This window comes from Ambystoma mexicanum, chromosome 5q (assembly GCF_040938575.1).
Source record: "Ambystoma mexicanum isolate Mex_15411 chromosome 5q, UKY_AmexF1_1, whole genome shotgun sequence".
Classification (NCBI taxonomy): domain Eukaryota; kingdom Metazoa; phylum Chordata; class Amphibia; order Caudata; family Ambystomatidae; genus Ambystoma; species Ambystoma mexicanum.
Genome location: NC_090933.1, coordinates 650,017,666 through 650,041,318, shown reverse-complemented (window position 1 = coordinate 650,041,318; position 23,653 = coordinate 650,017,666). Strand labels below are relative to the sequence as shown.

The 23,653-nt window shown below is 42.9% G+C and overlaps 1 protein-coding gene across 1 annotated transcript in view; it reads right to left on the bottom strand.

Moving 5' to 3' along the window:
* Positions 1–21,117, bottom strand: part of LOC138498618 (lectin-like) — a 125,115-nt gene extending 103,998 nt beyond the window's left edge. The window contains exon 1 of the mRNA XM_069622337.1: positions 21,061–21,117. The gene's annotated coding sequence lies outside the window, so the exon portion shown is untranslated. The remainder of the gene's footprint in view (positions 1–21,060) is intronic.
* Positions 21,118–23,653: the final 2,536 nt, after the last annotated feature.

Genomic DNA, 23,653 nt, shown 5'->3' with positions numbered 1-23,653 from the left:
AATTAAGGGATTTCAGGGCTGGAGAGATACGATCCCAGGGCTTTAGGCCAAGGACAAATCTGGCAGTCCTGTTCTGGATGAGTTGCAGAGGGTGGAGAGTAGAAGTAGGCAGATTTAGAAAGAGGCTGTTGCAGTAGTCTAGTTAGAGAGAACCAGAGCTTTAGATAAAGTACTCTTATGGAGGGAGGAGGGTAAAGGTAGAATACCTCTGAGGAGGTGCCATTGATAGTTTGACTTCTTGAGACGTCAGAGATGTGAGGAGAAAAGGAGAGTGTGGAGTCGAAGATGACCCAGAGGTCCTTAGCCTCGCAGGTGGGAGCGGGAAGAGGGCCAAGGGAGGCCAGCCAGAGAGTGACAGGAAACGAGAAAACAGGTGTGCCGATGAGGAGAATCTCTGTCTTACTGACATTAAGGCAGAGATCTTTGGCGGCACACCATTCCTGGATGGAAGACAGACAGTCAGAGATGAGGGAGGGAGAGGAGGTGGTGGAGGGAAGTCGGAAAACGAGTTGAGTGTCATCCGTATAACACTGAAAGTTGGAGCAGAGAGCGGTAATGCAATGGGCAAGGGGTGCCAGGTATTGGTTGAACAACCAGGGAGAGAGGTTAGACAACTGGGGAACACCACAAGTCGAGGGTGAGATGGAGGAAAGGAAGGACCCAAATTGGACCCGGGAGGGTTGATCAGATATGAAAGAGGTCAGCCACTGGGAGCCAATTAAGGGATTTCAGGGCTGGAGAGATACGATCCCAGGGCTTTAGGCCAAGGACAAATCTGGCAGTCCTGTTCTGGATGAGTTGCAGAGGGTGGAGAGTAGAAGTAGGCAGATTTAGAAAGAGGCTGTTGCAGTAGTCTAGTTAGAGAGAACCAGAGCTTTAGATAAAGTACTCTTATGGAGGGAGGAGGGTAAAGGTAGAATACCTCTGAGGAGGTGCCATTGATAGTTTGACTTCTTGAGACGTCAGAGATGTGAGGAGAAAAGGAGAGTGTGGAGTCGAAGATGACCCAGAGGTCCTTAGCCTCGCAGGTGGGAGCGGGAAGAGGGCCAAGGGAGGCCAGCCAGAGAGTGACAGGAAACGAGAAAACAGGTGTGCCGATGAGGAGAATCTCTGTCTTACTGACATTAAGGCAGAGATCTTTGGCGGCACACCATTCCTGGATGGAAGACAGACAGTCAGAGATGAGGGAGGGAGGGAGAGGAGGTGGTGGAGGGAAGTCGGAAAACGAGTTGAGTGTCATCCGTATAACACTGAAAGTTGGAGCAGAGAGCGGTAATGCAATGGGCAAGGGGTGCCAGGTATTGGTTGAACAACCAGGGAGAGAGGTTAGACAACTGGGGAACACCACAAGTCGAGGGTGAGATGGAGGAAAGGAAGGACCCAAATTGGACCCGGGAGGGTTGATCAGATATGAAAGAGGTCAGCCAAGCCAGGGTCTGATAGGTGATACCCAGATTATCACAGAGACGGTTGAGCAGGATGGCATGGTTGACCATGTCGAAGGCGGAAGAGAGATCGAGTAGGATGAAGACAGAAAGTATGTTAGAGTCAAGGTTGGAGAGCAGGTCTTCACAGATTTTCAGGAGAGCAGTCTCCGTGCTTCTGGCAGCACTGAAGCTAGACTGATGGTCATGGAGACAACCAACAGAGTCGGCGTGAAGATTAAGCTGGGAGATGGCCAGCTTTTCCAAGAGTTTGCCTAGGAAAGGAGTGATACAAATTGAGAGATAGTTAGCCGGCCAAGAGGGGTCAGCTGTGCGTTTTTTGTGAAGATGATGCACAAGAGAGTGCTTCAGAGGGGATGGGAAGACTCCAGAGGTGAGGGAATGGTTACAGAAGTTGGCCAGATTTGGAGCAAGGGTTTCAATGTGGTTCTTGATGGTTTTGGACGAACAGGGAAAAACCTGTTTTGACGAGACTTTCATAGATCGGACTTGTCTCGTCGGGGAGAATGGAGGAAAACATGAGAAGGAGCGAGGTGAGGTGGCTACAGGGGGACCAGAGGAATCAGAGAGGGAAGGGGGGGAGAGGGTGGACAGGATGTCTGGGGTTTTTGAGAGGAAATGAGAGGCCAGGGCCATGCAAAAGGCCAAGGAGGCGACAGGAGAGGAAGAGACTGCAGCAGGGTTGGCCAGCTCCTTGCAGATTTTAAATAGTTTGGCCGAGTTGTTAGATGCCACTGAGACACGGGCTTGGATATGGGCTCTCTTCTTAGTGCGGACAAGGAGCCGGTATTGCCTTTGGAGCAGGCAGCAGGCCAGTTTGTCAGAGGATGCACAACAAGCCTGCCATTTCCTCTCAGCCACCCTACACTTGCGCTTAAGGGTGACTATGTCAGAGTTCTACCAAGAGTTGCACTTGGCTTTGGGCTTCAAGCGGATCCTCATGACAGGGGCAAGAACATCAAGAGTATCGGAGATAGAGGAGTCAAGCCAGGAAAGGGTTGTGTCAGATGTGAGTCAGCCGAGGTAGAGGAGGGGGAGAGAAAGTGGTAGTGAAAGCCTCAACTGACACACGCTTCATGGGTTGGATGACCGAGATAGTAAGTGGAAGTATTGGAAAAGGCTTGGCCTGAGGGATAGTGAGGGAGAGATGGGAGGAAAGGAGAAAGTGATCACTCCAGGAGAGAAGAGTGATCAGAGGGATAGAGAGGGGGAGGTCTGAGGAGATCAGAGCATTCAGAGTGTGTCCTGCAGAATGAGACGGGCCAGAGGGGAGAATAGAAAGATAGAGAGAGTTGCAGAGGTCGCGAAAGAGAATGGAGGAGGGACAGGAAGCATCCAGATGTATGTTGAAGTCTCCAAAAAGGAGGAGTTGAGTGGTCGAGGCCAGGAGGGAGGAGGAGAGGTCTGCCCACTCAGAGAGGAAGGAGGAGATCTGACCAGGTGGCGATAGATAGTAGCCACAGTAAGAGAATGGCCAGGAGAGAGAAAGAGCCTACAGACAAGGTATTCAAAAGAGGAGCAGGCCTGCATAGGAATAACAGAGGCAGGAATCCACTCCGGGAAGATCAGGGCTATGCCACCTCCGGAACGGTTGGGTCTGGGTGTGGAGAGGATCACGTAGCCATCGGGTAGGAGAGTGTCCAGGCTCATGATAGAGCTGGCCGTGAACCATGTCTCTGTGAGACCAAGGGCATAGAGGTCAAGTTCATCCAGGAGGCGGCAGATGTCAGAAGAGTGTTTGAAAGCTCAGCAAGAATTGAGAGTGGCGATATGGAGAAGTTTGCCATTCTTGAAAGTGTTCCAGGGAGGGGTAGAAATTAGAGGTATGCCCTGCGCAGGTGTAGAAGGAGCCCAAGGGGGGGCAGAATAGGAAGGAGGAGAGGGCAAGGTAGCGAATGGGGGAAAAAGTGGGGAGGCAAGGAAGCAGAAGAAGGAAGAGACAGGACAGAAGGAGAAGGAAGAAAGGAAATTGATGAGGCATGGGAAGCATTTGTCAAAGAGGAGAAGGTTGGCCTGAGGACCTTGCACCATGACGGTGCCATTCAGGTAGATATTAATTATGACCTTAGAGGAGTGGAAGGGGTCCAGGAGTCCCTCCTAACGGGTTTCACCATTAATTGGTGTTGAAGAGAAAGGAGAGAGCACAGAGACCATATGAGGAGTCCAAAGGTCTGGCGAAGGAACGACAAAGAGGATGTCGGTGAGGGTCTGTCTGGAGGAAACACTGGAATAGGTTTCAGCGATAGGGAGACCAGGGTTAGAAGCCAAGATAACCTTTTTGAACTTATTCCTGCCAGACTTAGTGGGAAGGGTAGGATAGTCAATGGAGAAACAGTTAGAGAAAATGGGAGAGACAGAGAGTGCCATAGGTATCATGGAGTATGGGTAAGAAAGGGAGAGTAATGGAGGGAGGGTGGGGGTAGACTGGATCAGGGGAAAAGCAGCAAGGGGTAGCACAGGGTAGTCACTGGGTGCAGCTAAATTCAAAACAGCAGCAAACGTTACTAACAGCTAAGTTCAAAACGGCAGCAAATGTTACTAACAGCTAAGTTCTAAACAGCAGCAAATGTTACTAACAGCAAAGTTCACAACCGCAGCAAACGTTACTAACAGCTAAGTTCAAAACAGCAGCAAATGTTACTAACAGCTAAGTGCAAAACAGCAGCAAATATTACTGACAGCTAAATTCACAGCAGCGGCAAATGTTACTAACAGCTAAGTTCAAAACAGCAGCAAATGTTAATAAAATCTAAGTTCAAGACAGCAGATGTTACTAATGGCTAAGTTCAAAACAGCAGCAAATATTGTAAGAGCAGACCAGTCACAGGACATGAGCATGAGAAAAAAGATGAGAAGGGGTACAGGTAGAAAAAAGTAATTGGTGTAGAATGATGAGATAGGGGTGACTAACCCATGGTTGCAGAGGTGATAATGTCAAGGTAGTGTCAACTTCATTGACTGTCTCTTACCTGTAAAACACACCTTGAACTACATCTAAAATACGTATAATGCTGATTATAGTGGACAAAATGGCAGCAGATTGGTCTATGCAACATTGTATAGCAGGTTGCCCCATAGACCCACTGATTAGTTGGCATCCCCACCCAACCTTGGACTTTCGGCTCGGCTAGCAGCACGTAAAGCAAACCGAATCCCAGGTGCTTGAGTCACGTCAGATTACTCCCCACTTTCCCAAGTAGTCCATCATCTTTCATCAGCTTGAACATAAGTCAAAGTTTCCTGTCTGTAGTTGACCTTGCAGTTGCTCTATGTTCTGCAACACTCAAGGGAGAATGAGGACATCACTATCTTCAATTGCAGCTTGATGAATAGCACTTGTTTTTGACTTCTGCATCACATGTGAGGATACCGCAAATGTGTCCATTGCAACCTCCTATTTACTGCTATTTGATTCAATTATGCTGGGTGTTACTGCTCTTTTGACCTCTAGAAACTTGCTCACTCCATCTTGTATGAGCCTCATCCACTGTTATATGTCCAATTCTTGGCTCTTGCACATAATTGGATCTACTTTAATCTAAGAGAACCATGTCTCACGCTCATGGCTTATCCCTCTGCCTCCCTTTGTGTTTTGGCGCTATTCCTTGAAATGGTATTCTTGAACCCAAGCCAACATAGACTCCTCTTTGATTGCACACAAAGCTGTTTTCCAGCGTCTCGTGTCCCTGCAGTCCTGGTCTGTTTCTGAGGTAGTTAGAATGGATCATTGCACAAGCTGGCGTCCATTTTCCTATCATGGCGGTCCTTGCCACGTTATGTACTCATCTGTTGCAAGCTTCTATGCATCTCGTCTACCTTGTGTTACTGCGTATTTACACATTTTGGTCCACAAGTTATTTTATCTTCTTTTACACACAATTACTTTATTATTTCATATTATTTTATTATTTCATACATGTTTCTCTTGTTGCTTCAGTTACATAGTCATTTTTAAGTATTTTCATATTGGTTCAGTATGTCCTTGTATATACTCTTCATGACATCACTCTGCACTTGTCAGATGTCAATCAGCATAACATAATATCCATTGGTGCGTGCAGACATCCTTCCACTCTTTCAGTGCGAGGGTATATTCAGTATGGTTGTCTGAGTGCATATTGTCTCTTGCACACTCGATGCAGTATAGGGACAACATAGGGGGTCCCACATGCAGCTCTTCTCCTGCTATTCCAGTATAATGGCCGTGGGGGGGGGTGGCAGTTAGGGTATATGCATCCAACTGCTCCTCTAGTCTTGACCTAGTCCTTGGGCATTATGATAAAGCACTAACCTCCAAAATCTGAATCTCTTGCATATGTCACCTTTAACACATGGTATCTGCCTGCCACTTCAGAGTCTCTCTTCTTCTGGAGACGGCCATTTCTGACATCAGACTTAGTTCTTACCTTTGGACCCAAACCTCTGAGACCTGTCCAGATGGTATCCTTATCCAACTGTTCTCAGAAGACATGGACAAGCACACTTGACCAACTCACTGAGCCTGACTTTCTCATTCTACTGACAACCACATCGTTTTCCTAGACTTAAATATGGGCACATTTGGATATTGGCATATTTTTCAGGGTACATTTCATAAATTCGTATATTCAGAGTATGAGGTACTTATGGAGAAGGTGCGTGCCTAAGGCAGCAGGACCTATCTATGCGAACACAGAGGCCATTTTGGAAAGCGCAGAAGTACAGAGAAAAGTGCAGTCAGTTCATCATCTAATCTTGCAACCTACGAAAAGCATGTATCCTGTCAGATGACCAAAATTGATGAGCCAGTTTAAAATACTCCTTTCCTACAAGGAGCACAACGCTGAAGTGCACAAGAAAGTGCAGTCAGCTGCAGTCAACTGCGGGAGAGGAGGGTGGGAATCAGTAACCTACGTCGAGTTAGAAAAGGAGGTAAGATGTGTTCGTGCACTTTACAATCATTTGGATCTCTAAAGGCAAACGTCGAAACTATAACCTGCATAGAAAATAAGTTGTTATACAAAATCCTGATATGAATTCTCTTACCTTTAAGGATCCAGACACCTTGAACATAGAGACAGCACTTGACGAAGCCACAGAAATGTCCCCAACTACAATGCAACCCTCAGTAACTAAAAGACATATCAACTGAAGGAGTATAAAAACCACATTATTTTTGAGCAGCAAAGCAAAGCCTTCCTCGACTACCTCAATGGGAGAAAAAGCACCAGAGAGATTCTCCTCTCCAAAATCTTTAACCTTTCTCACCCCTAGTCACTTCCTTCTTACACCTCTGCTTAAAGGAAGTTTGGAAAAATACGCACTTACTAGAAACCCTACTGAAAAGAAGGGTTAGACTAGAAGAGGTGAGTTGGGGAAAAAAGAACTTCCCGTTGGGACTCTCTCTGACCCTGGATAAAGGCTGAGGTAACCATGTGGGGGATTGGAAGACAAACCTTTTACAGAAAAGGAGCAAGTGTCACATAAACAAGGTTGCGTGATTAAGTCTTACACTGGTCCTATTTTCCAGTAATCCGAAAATATGGACAATATGAGCAGAGATCTCCTAACTGTGAGTTCTACAAGGAGGCAATCCCCTAAGTGACTACTAAACAAAAGGCAGAAAGAGAAAAAAAACAAAAGTCAAGGAACTTAAATCAGAAGAGCTCATAAATAAATTCTTAACATCACTAAATTGCATTGAGCAACAAGATAAAGAGCACACATCTGCCCCGAAATCTTTAGCTAGTAATAGGAACACAACAGTTGGTCCTGTGTCAGAAGGATATTTCAGAATGTGTTAAACTTCCAGATGAGATTACTCCATTGAAACTCCATTGAAACGAAAGCTCTAGCAGAGTATTTAGAAAGGGTCTTAAAACCTTTTTATTTAACTAATACTATCATGGTTCTGGTTTCTTTCTTCTGACTATATTTATCCTGTCTGGATGTCTCTTTATTTGTTCTGTATTTTGTCAGCGCCCTTAAGCCTTAGGGTCAGTGGTTTTGCGCTATACAAATCCCAAATAAATAAATAAATAAATAAATAAATAAATAAATAAAAACAAGAGGATCTGCGTAAATCTCCAATAGCGCCAGGCAAACTAGAATCCCAGAGGATGTCAAATTAGCATGAAAAGCAGTAATGGCATACTTAACAGCGCGAAACAAGGGCCACTAACTCTGGTCGGACAATTTCTAAACGCAAAGGGTGAAGCTTAAAACATGTTGGCAGATTTAGTCATTTCCAGACTAATTTGCTTTGAAGCAGTGTTGGGGGACAAAGTTTTCATCCTGATGAATCATTTAAAGTATTTGCCAACATACCAGCTTTAAGATTGATCAACTCAAAAGACATTACTGCAGTAGAATTCATCTAAAATCGTTTGGACTCTGTGAGGGTCCATTTTTACTCATTAATTGTGGCCAGATTAATATGGGACCACCTGGACACATTTTCGAAAAATGGGTTTGTCCTTATACCATTGCAGCGACTTGCGTATAACATCTTACTCCCACAGTTGCCCACATTTGGAAGACTTACCTCAGAGCAGCTCATTGGAAAACAATGAAAAAAGCCCTAACCATTGTAAAGGAGGGGGGAATACATGGTTGCCATGTAAGTAACATTCTTGGCACTCAGTGGTATCAACCCTAATAACAAATCGGATCAGGTGTGGCTCCCTTCTAACCTTAGATTTTCAAGGGCCCTCAACAAGAAATCGCACATTTTTAGCTTACATAGTTGCAAGTTGCTGTCCTGGAAGTGCAGAGGAGGGAACTTCCTTCTTTTCCAAAGTTTTCTGATTTTGACTTGATTTTTCATCAAGAAACCTGACTGTGTTGTGGCTTAAATTGAAATGGTTATCAATGATTTGAAAAATTATCAAAACAAGGAATAAGGGGTTACCCGAGAGGATGACTCATTATTAATTTGCATTACTCCTTGGATATGAGGGCATATACCTTTTTCCCACGTAGCAACAGTATACATGCTATCATTAACAACAATGGAGGAAACATTGTTGATAAGTATATACCGGATCCCGGGAGCATATTTGTATACATTTGTATTCAAGGATCCGGACAAGATGTTAACACATTGGTATGCAGAGGGTTATCAGGACAGAATAATTCTAGCATGAGATCTTAATAGTTACTGTGAAGCTACTGGAGTTTTTCTGGGAGGGACCAATGATAGAGCTTTGAATCCCAAAAATAAACAAGTGCTGGATAGCAACCTACACTGAGAGTTGTTTATGAAATCACGGGGACAGCCCTACATAGAATGCTCACAAGAGGATTTGTCATACCACTCACCAACTTGGAGACATGGAAATAGTTACCCAATAATAGACTACATTTGCATATCAAGTTCTTAAATCATTGTGCATCCCTTGTTATTACTCATACCCAGCATAGCAATCACGCCTGTTTAACAACTTCTGTAACCCTTCTGTTTTGCAGTTTTGAAAAAGTAGAGTCAATTAGCTTGGGCAGTGCCAAATGACAAAGAAAAAAGGATTGTCTGTCACCACAAAACAGTAGTCACATTTTCTAAACTACTTAGCCGAAAGTTGGGTGGTAATCCTGGTTAGGTTAATGAAGCCTTTTTAATACCAGGAAAGTACAAGTAAGCTATAAATGAGCTCCCTGATGATGTCCCCAGGAAAGGTATAGCTTATAAAAATAAAGTTAATTTGCACACTCATGATAATCAAGTAGTTATGAAAAAAGAATTGTGATCAGCGATTAGAGGATTGCATACAATCCATGGGGAAATGCAAACTAAAGCGAAATTTAAATAACTGGTTGCATTCCTATAATGTCCACATGCATATTTCAGATAATTAATCTATATTAAATGCTTTATGTTTTACATCCAATGTATCTTTCTGGGAGCTTGTAACTACACAAAAAGGTTTAACTATCAACCCCATTAGTGAAAACATTTGGGTGGTTTACTTTGTAAGGACATATAATTACTCCTCGTCTTACAAAACAGTTTCATATATCTTATGGAGGCCCTAATGAACTGGCTTGTGATATTCTCTCCCAAAAACCTAAAATTGATTATCACAAGAAAATATCCTGGTCTAAGATGCATGTGGTTCCAATACTTAAAAAAGGCAATTGACGAAATCCTAATAACTATCGTCCAATTTTCACTCATGGAAATTACAAGTAAAATCTTTGCTTCTGTACTTCTTAAGGAGGTTCAATGTTGGGCTACCTCCACCAACAGAATTTCAAAATTCCAGATTGACTTTAAAAAATATTTAGGAAATACACTAAATGGGCTAATACTGGCCATTATTCATAACATTTCAAATAATTGTCTTAATAAAAGATTTCTATGGCCAGCATTGACCTCTCTGCAGCTTTTTCGACAGAGTTGACAGAGCAACTCTCTGGAATAAGCTCACCAAAAGAACAAATGGAAAATCCATAAAGGTCTATTGAAGTGGCTAGTAAAACTCTGCAAGAACAGTTCTTTACAAATTAGATAGGGAATAGGGAAGTGGACGTATCGAGACACCTTAAAACAACCAGAGGATTATGATAGGGCTGGATCCTGGCTTCTACATTATTTCACTGTACATAATCATGTAAAATAGGTCACATCAGACTGGGTTGGTTGACTTACGCTGACGACCTGACATTTTTTGATCTAATAGCAATAGGTCTTCAGTGCAAGCTCAAAGCATTTGCGGAATATGCTAAGGCTCATGGCCTAGTTGTCAATTCTTCAAAATCTAAAATTTTTACTAAGAAGAGAATAAAGATCAACGTTAGGTGGCATATTGGGATGGAACAATTATGTATTTATTTATGTATGTATTTATATATTTGTAACCACGGAGGAACAATGCTCTTTTGATTACAAAAGAGCATACAATAAATAAGAGATCAGATTTGATGGGGAGCAGTGAGCTTCTTACAATGGGGTGAGTTTGAGTGACATTATGAGCAGGTTGTGGAGGTGAGTAAATGGAACAGTCACTGGGGACAATACATAGGTGCACCTATATAGATTAAGGACAACTAACATTAGATATTTTTAAGTGCAGGTGGGTTGTACGGCTAGCTGTGGTAGGGATGTGACCATGATGGATGAAGTGTTAAAGTGGATGCAGAAAATGTAAGGGACAGAGGCAGGTTAGAAGGAAAGGAAAAATGTTAGCTAGAAGGCAGAGGAGATGTATTTTAAGAGGAGAGGTAAACTTCCTTTAAGCAGAGGTGTAAGTAGGAAGAGACTAGGGGTGAGAAAGGTTAAAGATTTTGGAGAGGAGAATCTCTCTGGTGCTTTTTCTCCCATTGAGGTAGTCGAGGAAGGCTTTGCTTTGCTGCTCAAAAATAATGTGGTTTTTATAATCCTTCAGTTGATATGTCTTTTAGTTACTGAGGGTTGCATTGTAGTTGGGGACATTTCTGTGTCTTCCTCAAGTGCTCTCTCTATGTTCAAGGTTTCTGGATCTTTAAAGGTAAGAGAATTCATATCAGGATTTTGTATAACAACTTATTTTCTATGCAGGTTATAGTTTGGACGTTTGCCTTTAGACATCCAAATGATTGTAAAGTGCACAAACACATCTTACCTCCTTTTCTAACTTGACGTAGGTTACTGATAGAAGGCAGATGAGAGGTATTTTAAGAGGGAAACTCAGAGGTGAAGAGGTAGACTTTTTGTTTGGTTTTGAACAAACATGTGTGAACTATTTCTCAGATGCCTGGGGGTAGAGAGTTCCAGGCAAATGGAGCTAGAAGAGACAAAGAGCAAAAGCGAGAGGAAGCATAGTGAGGGTGCAGTACCACACGGTAGTCAAAGAGGCACAGCTGAGATTACGAGTAGGTGTGGAGAGCTGTATAGAGGAGGATAGATACAGTGGTGCCTTTGGTGGTAGTGGTGGTGCCGAGAAAGATGGAAGGATTTAACATACATGGGATTGCTTTTATCCAATTCTACCTCGGAAAATAATTTGGTGACTGATCTATGAAGTGATCTCAAACCACCTGCTGCACAATTAAAAAGGATTAAATACAAATTATGTACATTCTTCCTACTACCACTTATAAAATATTACAAAATGAAAGTAGTGCCTTTTTTAACCTATGGACTAGAACTGAAATTGTAAAATAATTTAGGAGGTTTTTAATTACTAGAAGGTTTGCTCTGGAAGTCAGTTTTGGAAATGCCATCAAGTTTGCCAATTGCTATACTGAGTCATGAACTGAGCTTACCCTCTGTAAAGCTCTTTATACGGTGGACACAATTCACACTGTATGAGAGGTTTTTAAATCTCCCTCAGTACCCTTTATTTTGTGACTTAAACCAGTTCTTGATTACCAGTGACAATATATTTTTGGGGAACTTTGCCAATTATGTGACCAATCTCAACAAAGAACTAGATATGACTCAAATAAATGGTATAAATAATCCTAAAGCGGTTAAAAACAAACAGTATGGTTTGGATTAGAGGGAGACGATAGAGAGATCATCCTCATATGTGAGGTTTTTGCAATATGTGAATTTCAGCAGGGTGATGTTCCTCCTTATTTGCTCAAATATACATGTTCTTAGAGATATCAAAATTAATTGTGCTTTAAATGTAATCGTGTTACTTCTTTGGAAGTGCCAGGAACGAGATTGAAGCATACAACCCATGCCTGCTGGCTATATGACAGCAATCAAATAGAGACCCTTTGGCATTTGGTTTTAGAGTGAGAAGGCCCCCGGGAACTGAGACTAACCTACTTCTCAACATTTGTGAATACTACTAATGCAGTGGTGTTGAACATCTTTTTGAATCAATTAATGAAGGGACAATTGACATCTCTTACTTAAAATGTAACTAGATTTTTGACAAAGCTACATGAAATTTGAAGTAAAGTGATGCATCCAATGTAGTTGAACATGTCCCTCCTTAGTTGTAATGATTAATTATTCTGAGGATCTTGGACACTTTACATTTTCACTTAAATGTAAAAAATATGAAAATCACAATGCAATGTGACTAGATATCATTCCCTGGTTCCTATTCACATTTACATTTTCCTTTCTTCTTCTCTCTCTATTATGTTTTTTTTTTCTTTCTGTAAATTTGAACTTTTATTGATCCACATTTCTTTTTTGTATAAATAACTTATTTATTCTATTTTTATGACAATGTGAACGGTGTCAATGAATTGTATTGTATGAAGCCATAACACAATAAATAAAAAAATATTTTTTTAAAAATGTGGTATCTTATTTTCTATCTGTCTTTGTTGGTATGTTTTTGAATATATTATATATCCATGCAAATATAAGTTTCAAGATGTTACAATGGGGAAGGTGTACTATTTTCAAAATCAAATCAAATACGTAAAGGAATTCAACAGCAGTCAAATGCAGTCCTATTACTCATTGTGGTTCATGAAGCCCAAATAATGGCTACAACCAAACAAGTCCTGTCTTCAGCTGCTTGTCTGGCCCACTAAGCTCCAAACTCCAACCACAGTCACAATTGTATTAATAACTGCTATTATTGTCGACTTGTCTTAGGTAGATTTTAATTATTGAGTGAAATTCTCCGCACTTTGGGAGACCGCCAGCATTTTTGCTGGACTATTGGATGTTGGGACTGATTCTCCTGAGTGAGCGGGAACCTTTATCCACATTCACTCCTTCTCTTTCTCTGATCATGGGAACCCCTTTTTACCTCTTGTTGGTGCATTTCAATGTAGTTATGTTTTCCTCCATATTTTCTGGCATCTACGTTTTATTATTGCAGCACTCAGCACTTTCTGAGCAGTGTTGCTGGGAGCTCCTTGAGCTTCCCTTTTTACCTGGGTTAGGATGTTACCAGGACAGGGGGACACCCTTCGTCCCACCTGTATCTTATTTTGCGAGATCAGCAGACCCCACCTTAAGTGGAGTACTGAGGGAAACATTTCAGGTTGGCCGGTATCCCACCAGTAAATCCGCCAAACAGTATTACTGTTCCCGCCGCCTATTACCAGCATCTTACAGTCAGTGGGAAGACCGGTAAATCCCCATTCCATGAGGGATTTGCCAGTTTTACCAGTCCGGTAATACTGGTGCCGGTAATACCGGCTGTTTTTTGGCAGTCGGGGCCTGATTTACCTCCAGCTTTTTGCTGGAGGTAAATCAGGCAGCCCCCACCAGCAAATGTGTAGTGTATTATGAGCCCAATCGTCTCGCTTGTCTCGCTTTTCCGGTAACATTTAGTTACTGTTACAAGTTCATCTGACAGGCTGGTGGCAGTGTACATTGTTGAATGTCTTTTTGTGGACTTCTCTCGCAGGCTGCATTTGCAGCTGCGGTAAGGAACACATGGGTCAGCATTTTCCTAATTTTAAGCCCTGTTCTTGATGAATTTTTCTTTCTTCCTCCCTGGGTGCGGGAGGTCTTGATGGGTCTTTTGTCTGTGGCTTCCCTTGGAAAGCCCATCAAGGCTCTCTTAGTGCCTGAAAAGACCAGGGGAGTTTCGGTCACCTTCACCACTTCCTGTCCTTTCAGGCACTCAGAGATCCTTGGTTGCCTTAAACTAAGTGTATGCTCTGAGTACTGTGTGCCTTACTGATTAGAAACAGATCACATATTGTAATCGGAAGCCAGGGGCCATGAACCTGAGATTATGTTTTGCAGAATTTACATTTGGCTTGCAAAGGTAGAGAGAATGGGTGCATTTGAGTTTTGGCTGAAATGTGGGGAAACTACCAATTGCCAAAATTATCTTTTACTGCTTTTTTGGGTTTTTATGGAAGGATAAAGCACTTCAGTTGTTTCCTTCTGACCCGGGTCTGGTGTCGGGGTCCAAAACATCTGCAAAGCCAAATGTTGCAGAGTCCTGATTTAGGGTTTCTTCTTCCCACCACCTTCCCCCCAAACGCTGCCCCTCTGGCTGGCTGTCTTTCTTATTTTCTGCTTTGCAGAGGCCTATAAACCTGTCGAATGATAATCTGCAGCTATTCACCCCCTCCCTCCATTTCCTTATCTAAGAACTAAGCCACAAGGTGGGGCTGATGGTATGCACACATTTTCCAAGGAAGCATCAGTCTTCACAAACTAAATGCTGTGTCACTTTAAATCTATTCTTGCCAGCTAAAGACTGACCTATTTAAAAGGTGTGAACTTGTCACAGACATGTTTTCCCCCGCTTTTAGCTCTTTGGCCTGTGGCAGTGCATATGCTTGAAGATTAATGAACTGCAAGGTGAGCCTCATGTTATGCGCACTCAGAATAAAACCAGGGAACTCACCCATTGGAGTTTGCATTAAGAAATTATAATTTATGCACCACACTGCTGCCACAGAAAGATTTTCCAAGATGTAGACAAGGGGCCCCGAAACATCATTGTGTGATGGGCCGCATTCCCCAGGAATCTTCATCCGGCCCTGTCTGTCCTCTATCTTGGCTGAGGCTACAACACCAACACTGATAGGTGCTCTTCCTTCTGCAGGGATGTCTGGAGGGCGCAAGATGATGTTGCTGAAGAAGTAAAGAGGATGAATTCTCGTGGGGAAGTTCTTATGGGAGGGAACCATGAGTTATTGGTGACAGGAACAAAGGGCTAAAGGAGGAATGCTGGGATTTGTAATTCTTTTTAATGTTTCTTATTGCAGCGGAGCTTAGAAAAAAAAGTGATGGTGAATAATTCGTTCTTCCTTGCAATTAATACAATCCAGACCCTCTGTCGTAAGCTGCGAGTTATCATCATTGTAGGCCATAAAAGGCTGATAGCAGAATATTTTTTCCATTTGTTCTAATGTTAAAATGTTCCTATTCCTCATCATGTTATATTGAGTTGCCAACTGGTCCCTGGTCACCAAGCGTACAATATCTTGTCCAGTGTCACTGTTCATGCACGAGCTTTTAGGCTCATAGTTACACCCAACGCCAGCATGCAAAGTACTGCTGGGAAAACAACCTGTACTGGATAAATATGATCCTAGCAACATGGAATCATCTGTCAACGTTGACTTAGGAAATCTAAGGGGTAACACAGAAGAATTATTGCATGTGCACCAAAGGTATCGGGTTGGAAGTGTGGGATTTTATTAGTCTGCACACTCAAGATTCTATTTTACAATAAAAATGGTTTGCAAAAAAGTGGCAAATTAGATGAATGGAAACCTCACTCAGTTTGCAAACACATATCACTTCTCCACTTGGCCTGTGTCAGATGGCCTCGAGAGGTGAGTATAGTATTTAAAATGCAGGAGTAGAAGAGGGGGTGTGTGTGTGTGTTTTTTTTCTTTTTCTTTCTTTTGGACATCTGTTGTTTCTATCAGTAACATCATATTATGATGGCCACAACTAATTGCATAAAAATGTAGTTGTGTACTGTCGAAGCAATGGCATTTGTTGTATTGTGCTACCTTCGTAATACCTCTTCAAAACTGACTATAATTCCTAAGGTGTTCTAGCTGATTTCTTTGGAGAATTATGCTGTAAAATGCACTATTTTGACCCACAAACACATTTTATTTGGTACCTCCCCAAACCTGCCTGGGGCCTGCGGGCTTGCTCATACTTGTGAGGATTTGATAGCTCACTCAAGATGACAGGTTTTCTGGGAAACCTATAAGCTATCAGGAAATGTTCTCATGGTCTTGGTGGCATGAGGCCCCAGAGGATATAAATCTAGCATTGTTTTTTTATGACACTTCTCATTATTTGCTCACAAGGGTAACATGGAACTTAGACTCCTTGGCCATTTTTTTATTTATGTTTTTTATTGTGTTTCGACCTGACAATGTAAAATAAAAAAATAATACAGAACAGGCTTATCACAAAGAAAAAACTTCAAGTTAAAACATACAATACATGCGATACACAGAGTACATCAAGACATCATGAAACAGATTTGTTTTAAAAAATCATAAAATAATCCACTTAATTCCTCAAGTAATCCCATTATCTCTCTTAAAAATGTACAAAGACCTAAAACTAGCAAGGCAGAGTCTCCCCCCATCAATCCAGCCCAAAAAGAATCTCCCAATGATACCCCCTCAGTCCTGAGATAATGTACAATGTACAATGTAGGATTCTTCGCTCCATCAAAGCAGAGCAAAAAAGTGTTAAGTGGTTAAGTGTTTCCGTGCAGGCAGTCTGTTTACAGAGTCGACAGCCATTAGTCTGAGTTGGTCTGTTTCACCATTTGTTTATACGGTCCAAGGTGGGAACTCCGGTTGGGCCTCCCATGACCTTGCCTTTCTCTCTCATTCACTCTCCTCCTCAGACCTCTCCATTGTAGCCTATGCCTCTGATCCCCACATTGTTCACTTTAACTTCTCGGTGCCTCCACCTCCTACAACTCATCCATCTTCTTCAATGACGAAGAGGAAATTCAGGCAGGCCTCTCTTGCCCCTTACCTTAATGATGTGAAGACCTCTATGATCTTTTACCCCTATTTATGCCTCTTCCATTGACCATGCTTTCTCTGACTCCTCAGAAATTCAGACTTTCAAAACAAACATGCACCCTGACCTACACTGCTGGTGCAAATTGTGGACACCGTCCCTACTCCTAGCCTACAAAGATTACCTTGCTGGACTCCAATCTACCTTCCAATATTTGCCAACACCTTCCATTCTGCTAATGACTTGGCTCACTCATTTTTCTTTAAAATCTCTACAATTAATGACACTCCCACATCTCCTCTCTTTCTCCCTCCCTCCCCAACCATCCTTCTGTCAACCACATCTCTTCCACCTCTTCTACAGTCAACTACTTCTCCCCTACCTCTCCTATTGAAATCGCAGCCATTCCTCACAGAGCCAACACATCTTGCATTTGCGTCATCTCTTTCACCCTTTGTACCACTGCCGTATGAAGACCTATCAAATCCTTTGGTTTTCTCCATCATCTTTTTGCTGATGACACTCAAATATTGTTCTCTTTTCCCTCCTTCACCCCTGCTATCACTCTAACAGATTATGAACTGTCTCACTGCACTTCGTGACTGGATGGCTCTATCCGCTGCCTTATGCTGAACACTTCAAAAACAGAAGTCATCTTCCTCCCAGCTTCCAATGCCATTCCTAGCCTTCCCGCTTCCCTCTCCTTCTTGTCTGACCTTCTTGCTCTCTTACCCATCTCTCACAATCTTGGTATCCTCTTTTACAACGACCTATGATTTCAACAATTCATCACTACCACTGTCTATGCCACTAGTATTAACCTTCTTAACATTCTGAAAATGTGTCCTTTTCTTTCTAACTACTCTACAAAAACTCTAATATCCACTCTTGTGCTCTGCAAACTAGACTACTGCTCAAGCCAACTCCTTCCTCCATCCTCTCTGTGCCTTCCTCCCTCTGGACAAAGTCCTCAACTATGATACCCGCATTGTGAGAAACCAAAGGGTGTCTCACCCGCTGGTCCTCAGGGACCTGTCATCCAGGTGGCCAGGATGCAGCCATCACTTTTGGATCACCTGGGTGAGGGTTCTTCAGGGAGTGGGGGTAAGGCAGCCAATGGCGAGGTGCGGTATTCCACTCTTTTGTGTACACCTAACCCATCCTATTCTTTAGAATTCTCCAATGTCCCAACTCCCCTGTCCCACTCTACACAAATACTAGGCCGAGGAAGAGGGGGACCGAGAGTAACAAGACTAACTCTTACACATCGCACTGGACATGTCCAGTTAATCTGGTCAGGGAAAGTCAGGCAATTGACTTTAAGTGTATACAGCTGATACCAATTTGCTCTACACACACAGATAAAAGGCGGAACATAGAGACAAACTCTGAGCAAGGTGGAACATGAGTAAGAGCAGCACTTCCGAGGCAAAGACAAACCTACTAGAGCAGAGCGACGGATCAAGGAATGACAGCGTCGGGTCAAGAACCTAGGAGTTCCCTACAGGAGGTTGTTGCCTCCAAAAGGCTGCGAAAGACATGTGGAGAAGGCCAAATCCCAAAGCAGAAGGCTGCACTGTGTTTCAAGGATGCCAGCGACCTTACCAGGTGAATAGAAGAGTTGGGGAGGCGAGGCCAAGCCTGTGGTACTAACCTTGACTCATGAATTGGAAAATTGGAAAGACAAGAAAAGGATGCACACAGCCGGTGAGTTGGCAAGCAACCTGAGAGACCGTTTGTGTTAAGAAAAGATTGAAGTGGCAACATTATATCACAAATGAAGTCTGCCTGCTTGTGTGTGTGGATGAGATGTGAAGAAAGGCAGACCTGTGAATGAACTTTGAAGTCCAAACAGCTGTGTAACCAGGGATACTGAGTAACTAAGTGGTCCGGTGAAAGGATGTAGCCCACTCGAAAGTCTCTGTGAAAGGTGAATTGTTTATAGCAATAAAGTGAATGAACAGTAAAGGTGAAGTGAACAAATTTACCTTGAGAGAAGGGGAGAGTAAAAAGCTGAACGTTGAACTTTCAGTAGAAGTGTTCCTGCAGAGTTCTGTAGAGAAAGCCACGCACATTCGGAAGTCTTCGATATCCAGAAATGGTCTGCACCCGATTGAGGGAGACCTGAAGTCTAATATGTTTGGGGAAGGGAGCCCCCTGCAAATATTGTTGAACTTTTGTTGTGAAAGGTCTGAGCCCAACAGAGGGGGACCAATGCAAACTTGATGTGAAAGGTCTGAGCCCAACAGAGGGTGACCAACGTGACCTTCATTTGACAAGGTCTGAGCCTGACAGAGTGGTACCAACGTGAACATTTGTATTGAAGAGGTCTAAGCCCGACAGAGGGGGACCAATATGAACTTTTTGTTTTAAAGTGGTCTGAGCACAACAGAGGGCGACTGACGTGAACAATTTGTTGAACATTGTTTGGAAGACTAGAAAGAGAGAATTTAACGTGGAAGGTGAAATGTACCTAGTTACATGGGGTGCTGTAAGGTCAGTGTACTGCTGGTGTGGCTACATGCTTTCCCCTGAGGGAACACCTAGCAATACAAATGCAGACACAGAGTAATAATAAAGCATTTAATTTGGTGTGTGTGTGTGTGTGTGTGTGGTTGTGTGTGTGTGTGCATGTGGGTGTGTGTGTGTGGGTGTCACCTGGGCCTAAGTCACACTAATGGCATCAGGCAGCACCTGCAGAGACTAATACAAGGGGGTCAGACCATATGTCCTGGGTCGAAGAAACAGCACCCCAGTCGGAATGTATGTGGGGGTAGCACAGACCATGCTGCCCTTCTGTGCCCCCTGATGGCCTGCCTTGTGGCCAGCGAGGTGGACCCTTCGTTGAAGTGATCCTGGGCTGCGTATGCTAGGTGCAGTCCAGGAGGTGAAGGAGCCAGGAGGGTGGAAAAGTGAGCATAAGGTCCTGGGTTGACCTCAGTGGTCAACGTGGGTGAAGAGGCGGAGGTGTAGGGAGTCCCAGGCTGCTCCATTGAGAGGCCCGGGTGAAGAAAGCCCTGGGAGGATGAGTGGAGCAGCCAAAGTGAAGGCAATGGCCCACCTCTTGTGTCTCATGATGCATTGCAGAGGGGGCAGGCCCAAAGTGCAAACGAGGCCTCAAAGTGCTGCAGGGAGATCTCTGTGGTGATGTGGACACCACCCAACCCAAAATGGCCACGGGAGTGTGGCGATGAACATGGCAGCATCTCCATGACAACGGGGACACCGCCCGAAGACAAAATCGTGCTGTGGGTGCAGCTGTGATGTCGGGTGGGTCCAAGGCAACTGAGCCCACCCAAACTATTAAAGTAATGCCATGGCCCCCAGCCAACAGGGCCCACCCACAATACTAAGAAGGGACGCCGAGCACAGTGGTGAGTCAGAGCAAACCCCCACTCAGGCAGGGGCCACCCAGGACATGATAAAGACACAGGCATGTGCGGTGAAAGCAGGTGGCCCCATGTGGTGGACGGGTCACCCTGAAGAAAGAAGAGGGGCAAGGGCCCCATCAGGAGTCATCAGGTGTGAGGCAAAATCTGCAGCCAGTTTTGCCAGCTCGCAGTCAAGCATTGCCTCTGAACACCAACCATTGAGGCTTGGCAGCAGGAGCAGCCCTGCACCAGTTCACCCAGAGCCAGCACCATCAGAGACAGACATCAAGGTACTGTGAACGGGTGACAGACTGCAGCAGTCACCCCATTGTGACATAATGTTTAATGTAGTGCAAAAAAGAAAAGAATGCAGGACTTCGCGCCATCAAAATGTGTGTATATTTAATAATATTGCATAATCACACATTAAAAAAAGAAGCCCATGTATGATAACATGTTTCGGCTCTGCTGAGCCTTTTTCAAATCTGGGCTACATAATATTCCACAACAAATCACCATACATAAATAACATAATAGTGTAATAAAAAATATATAATTCACACGAAAACATGACATAAATGTACAAACAATTATTAGGTCATTTTGCACGTTGCATTATTCCATCATGCTGCAATAAGACAATAGATATCATAGTAATAAGCGTATAGCGAGTAGACAGAGAAACAAGGATTGGTGAAAGGGAGGATTCAAGGGTGTAGAAAAAGCAAAAAACCCATCATAGATACATATTAATTTCAAAAGATCAAAACATAAATAGACAGAACAAAAGAGAAAAAATCGAAAATTAATCGTTATTTTGAAATCATGGTAACAAATCCATACTGGTCAACTGACCCTTATAATATCCTGAAAAAAATCAATCAGGTGTCCTTACCCGTATTTGCACATAATCAATCCATAGGACTGATGTCCCTGTAGTAGTAACGCGGTTATATCCCCAGTATAGAGTCTGAAATTAAATAAATGTGAAATCAGGTTTGTCATGGTATAATTATAAAATGTAAACTCATTATTGGAATGAAAATCCACAAAATAAAATTATCTCCCTGCATTTGACTCATGTTAAGTATTGTTTTGACTCTTAATAAAGTACATCATTGTATAAAACTAGCCATGGGCTTGGGTGTGTGGGGCATATAGCTAATGTGTGCACAATCTTAAATATCATCCTGCCGTCATATACGGACCATATTGTAAATGCGTTCAAGCACTGTGATAGGCATCCTTCATTAAGCGCGTTCGAAATAATCACAGACTACGACCAAACTAGAGAACTGGCGTTACATATGAAAAATCTTGAGCCCGTATAGCCCTGCTTATGAATAATCAGAATTTGCAAAGTAAACAGAATCAACTGTTAAGATACAAGTAATGCCAGTCTAAAGCCTCCTAGGCTTACCCGATTCCTGCGAGCAGAAAAAGTCACACGCGTCTGCAAAGTACAGAGCCGTCTGCGTACGCCATCTTGATAACTTTGTTGAGCACGGTGACCATGGCAACGTGAGTCACGTCGCCATGGTGATCCGCGTTAAGCTGTGCGCTACAGTAGCAACCGACGCAAAAAGAGCGTCAGTGGCTATCGTCCATCTTGTAGATGGAGTCCGCCATTATTGAGTGGTGTCTAAAGTTCACAACCAAAGCCAAAGTGGCTATAATTACCCTGGATTGATTATTTCAAACGTTGTGATTTCAACAAACCAATTTGTAGAAATCTAATATTGGAAATATCTCAGCAAGATAAACAATGTTCTTTTTAATGTGTAGGAAACAACTCTAATCACCGCCCCAACACGTGCTCACACCCAATCACGTCATACAGTAGTGCTCAGAATTGTCAAACCTAGATCTGGAAATCGTTAAGAAAATCACCATGTACTGATACATTGTAATATGAGTACTGAAAAATGCACCTGTTATAGGAAACTTCAGGCAAAGTGACCATACCCATTAGCCTGTTATATGCTACAGGTAATCAGGAGCTGAGTCGCTAAGTTACAATGGGCTAACACTACAGGAATGACACCATTTCACTGTCACTGTTGAGACCTGTGATTGTTGAATTGAAATAGCAAATTGCTCGTGTCTCAGCTTGTCTTAGGATTCTCAACCTGTCCCAACCTCTTTTGTTAAGAGTAACCTGTTGTAGACCGATAAATCTATTCTCCAATTTATTATGTAATTGGTGCATCTTCTGCCAATGTTCAGCTAGTGGGATAGATGGGTCCTGGCTACCAATTTTTGCCAGATGCTCGCGTATTCTGATTCTCAACTCTCTTTTTGTGCTCCCTATATATATTTTCATACATACACAAATAATACCATAAACCACAAATTTTGTTTTGCAATTGATCCCCTGTTTGATGGTCCAATTTTTACCATTGATGTCTACAAAAACCGTGGTTTGATCATGTGCATATTTACATTGCGGGCATATGCCACACTTCCTGAAACCAAGTTCTTTCTTATGTAACCATGTGACTTGATTGTCCCTTACGATATCTGGCAGGAGAGATGGGCTGAGAATGAATTTGAGAGTGCTTGCTCTTTTGTACATCATACATGGGCGGTCACCCACCAAAATGCAAATGTGGTCATCCAGTTTCAATAGATACCAATGTCTTTTCAATATTCTCTGATTCTTATGATGATCAGAGCAATACTGAGTGATGAAACTTATTGCCCTGCTTGAGTCTGAATTATCCTTTGGTCGGTGCTCCAAAGGGTCTTGTTGCTTCATAGATGTTGTTTTCTTATATGCAGCTCTTACGGATTTGTCAGAGTAACCTCTTTTCCTGAAGCGTTGTTACAGTAGAGTGCATTCCTCTTCAAATTTTGTTTCTTTTTGACAATTACGTCTGGCTCTAATATATTCACCTAATGGTATATTGTGTATAGTCGGATGAAAATGACAGCTGTTAGCATGTAGTGTCAAGTTCACTTCGTTTGGTTTCCTGTATGTCCATGTCTGTAATTTTTGGCTGTCTGAGTGTATTGTTAGATCCAAAAAATGGATTTCATATTGGTTGCAGTCCCCTGTGAATTGAATATCAAAGCAGTTCGAGTTTAAAGATGTCACAAAGTCCTGAAAGTCATCGATGCTCCCATAAATAATGCAAAAAACATCATCAATGTACCATGTCCACATCTTGATTTTATCTCTGTAGAACGGTTCCGGATAAACAGCTTTGTCTTCAAGCATGCCCATGAAAATGTTGGCATGGGCTGGGGCATACTTCGTGCCCATGGCCACTCCCTTGGTTTGTTGGTATACCTGGTTGTCGAAAGTGAACACATTAAGATCAAATGTAAGCTGCAACAGTTCCTTAATCAACTGAATATGATTGTAGTAGGAAATTGATTCATTCCTGAAAGTGTAGTCAATTTCAATCATTGCCCATTTGTGCTGAATAGAAGTATATAGTGCCTTCACATCTAGAGTTGCTAGAAGGAAGGTGTTGTGCCATGTA